The sequence below is a fragment of the Mastomys coucha genome, unplaced genomic scaffold, assembly GCF_008632895.1.
Source record: "Mastomys coucha isolate ucsf_1 unplaced genomic scaffold, UCSF_Mcou_1 pScaffold22, whole genome shotgun sequence".
Taxonomy (NCBI): Eukaryota; Metazoa; Chordata; class Mammalia; order Rodentia; family Muridae; genus Mastomys; species Mastomys coucha.
Window position 1 is genome coordinate 58,489,043 of NW_022196905.1, and position 3,402 is coordinate 58,492,444.

Genomic DNA, 3,402 nt, shown 5'->3' on the forward strand with positions numbered 1-3,402 from the left:
AGAAATCCACCTGCCTGCCTCTGCCTCCCAAGTGCTGGGATTAAAGGCGTGCGCCACCACCGCCCGGCTTAAAAACCATTTATTTATGTATCTATTCATTAATTCACTCATTTATTGGGAGAGGGGTGTGTGTATACTACAATGCACACGTGAGATCAGAAGTTGGTTCCTCACTTTGTGTAGTCCAGGTCAACCCAGGATTCCTGATCCTCCTGCCTCTAGCTCCCAAGTGCTAGGATCACAGGTCTCGGCCACCACCCTTGGCTCTAGTTAATTCCAGTTCAGGGTGGGTCACGCACTGATCTTCATTCTGTCCCGCTCTCCCTGTAGCGATGCTGGCAATCCTGCGAATGAGGTGGCTAGCCTATGGCTCAACTCCCAAGCTTGCCTGTGTGGTGCTCTTTAATTTCCATGTCTGCTGTGCACAATCCTGAAGGGAGTCGCTGATCGCTATGCTGTCTAAGGATAAAAAGCACTAGACTTGTCAAGGGGCTGAGCGACTCCAGTAAGCTGGGAATGTCCCCCGCTGGGTCTACCACTCACAGCTATAAAGAAAGCACTCCTCAAAGCTCCCCCCACTGATTCCAGCCTCAGAATAGCTCAGGAAGAAAGGGCTTCCATTCTTCTATTCTTACATTTCACTAATTCCTTCCCCATCTGAAAGGGGAAGCATCTCCATTCGTGTTTCTCCCCCCACCCCTTAAAAAGCAGAAACAATTTATGAGTTCGAGGCCAGCCTGGTCTACGGAGTGAGTCCAGGACAGCCAGGGCTACACAGAGAAACCCTGTCTCAAAAAAACCAAAAACAACAACAGCAACAACAAAAAAAGAACCAGAAACAAAACAAAACAATCCACTAAAAAGCATACAGTCCAAAAACCAAGGGTTGGCTCATGGGGCCTGCTGAGAAGTTGGCTTGACATAGCCAGTGTCACTCCATTGAAGATTTTCCTCCTCTCAGCATTTGTTATTTACAAATCGCTTCTTCTACTAGGGGTGGGACTTTTGCCTCCACTTCTTCTCTGTGTCTGGTTTGATCTTGAGCGGGTGAGTCTCTGTGAGTTCATGGTAACTGTACAATACATGGTAACTAACGCAGACACACAACTTGACAAGGTAGAGAGTGGCAGACTTTGGAGTGCTGGGTCTGGAATGGGATTTTATGATACACACCCTCTCCCAGCTCACGAGTCGGGGATCTTGCAGAAGAGGAGGCCAAAGAAGTAAGAGCCAGAGGTGGTAGACACCATTAAGGAAATAGCATTTTCCAGACACAAAAGGCAGATGCATATATGAACACAGAGAGACTGTGGCTGAGACCACGTAAGGCAGCTTGCTCTGGTCTCTGCTGGCTCCTTGTAGAAACTACAACCTCTGCCTGGAGGCTAGAGCACTTTTCTGAGATGAAAGCATCAATAAGATCCTTGTGCTCGGCGTCACATGACGTTAATTCCAGTAGCAGCAGAGGCAGGCAGATCTTTGTGATTTTTTTGCTTTGTTTTGTTTTGTTTTGTTTTGTTTTTCCAGACAGGGTTTCTCTGTATAGCCCTGGCTGTCCTGGAACTCACTCTGTAGACCAGGCTGGCCTTGAACTCAGAAATCCACCTGCCTCTGCCTCCCAAATGCTGGGATTAAAGGTATGCACCACCATTGCCCGGCTGATCTTTGGGAATTTGAGGCCAACAAAGTCTACATAGTGAGTTCTGGGACAGCCAAAGCTACATAGTAAAACTCTGTTTCAAATTAATTTACTAAGTAAGTAATATAAAAATTAGGGCTGGAAAGCCAGGCAGTAGTAGCACATGCCTTTAATCCCAGCACTTGGGAGGCAGAGGCAGGTGGATTTCTGAGTTCAAGGCCAGCCTGGTCTAAACAGAGAAACCCTGTCTTGAAAAAAAAATTAGGGCTGGAGAGATGGCTTAGGGGTTATGATCACTGACTGCTCTTCTAAAGGTCCTGAGTTCAAATCCCAGCAACCACGTGGTGGCTCAAAACCATTCGTAATGAGATCTGATGAAGAGGTTCTGGAGTGTCTGAAGACAGCTACAGTGTACTTACATATAATAAAAAAATAAACCTCTAAAAAATTAAATTAATCCCTGAAGTTGCATATGGCAGTCCACACCTGTAACTCCAGTACTGTGGAGGTTGGAATAGGATGACTGGGGTTTGGGACTAGCCTAGGGTACATGGAGAGTCCTTGTCTCAAAAGAAAGGAAATCTTGGGATGATTTGGACATTTTTGGTGCTAAATTGTTCCAGGATCTTGCAATGGAAACAAAGAGAGAAAGGGGTGGGGTTGCTAAGCGAGATGCTGAGGTAATATCTCAAAATGTCTTCCTCTAGAAAGCTTCCCTAGGATACAGCTGGAGAGATGGCTCAGTACTTAGGAGTGCTCGCTACTCTACCAGAGGACCCAATTTCAATCCCCAGCACCCGCATGGCAGTTCATACCTGTCTGTAACTGCAATTCCAGGGGAATCTGATATCCTCACACAGACATACTCATAGGCAAAACCCCAGTGAATGGAAAGCCCTCAGATCAATCCCCAGCACCCCACAAACCAGGCATGGTGACCCTGGTACTCTGAAGGTAGATGTCAGAGGATCAGAAGTTCAAGGTCATAACCCTTCACCATATGCCAAGTTCTAAGCCAACCTCAGCTATATAAGACCCTGTCTCAGAAGAAGCAAGTCAAATCCTGTGGAGAAGCACTGTTGCCATGACACTCATGAAGGGCGACTCCATGGGAGGCCAGGATATAGAAGCAGCTCGGAGCATTTCCTGCCTAGAACCTGCATTGAGTCTTTTGGTCCCATCTCCTTTAGCTCATTGCTTGGCTGGATCGCACTTCTGGTTTTTCAGTATTTTTTTTTCACGTTTTGTTGTTTTGGAATTTCCTGTGTTTCTCTTTCAGACACCTCATTCTTATCTTCCCAATAAAGACCTCCCCAAGAGTCTGGTACTAAGCCCATGGGGTTTCAGCCTTTTGGGGGCAGGACTAGCCAGACATTAAGTGCTCAATAAACAAATACAGGTTCTGTTCTAAGAGACCACACCTGGAAATGTAAAATAATAGCAAGGCTGATGTAAAGCTTAACCTAGGCCAGGCATTGTTTTAAAGTCATTTACAGTGCTAATGAATCCTAGCCTCACAATCCCCATTCATGCATCCATTCACAGAGTCTGCAGCTTATGCTGTCCTTGACTTCTTCTTTTTTTTGGTTTTTCGAGACAGGGTTTCTCTGTATATCCCTGGCTGTCCTGGTACTCACTCTGTAGACCAGGCTGGCCTCAAACTTAGAAATCTGCCTGCCTCTGCTTCCCAAGTGCTGGGACTAAAGGCGAGTGCCACCATTGCCCAGCGGTCCTTGACTTCTACATGAGGACCAAAGGGAAGG

The 3,402-nt window shown here is 46.5% G+C and overlaps 1 protein-coding gene across 1 annotated transcript in view; it reads left to right on the forward strand.

The window, feature by feature from the left end:
* Klb (klotho beta) overlaps positions 1-3,402 on the forward strand; it is a 36,747-nt gene that overhangs the window by 20,618 nt on the left and 12,727 nt on the right. The gene's annotated exons all lie outside the window — the stretch shown is intronic.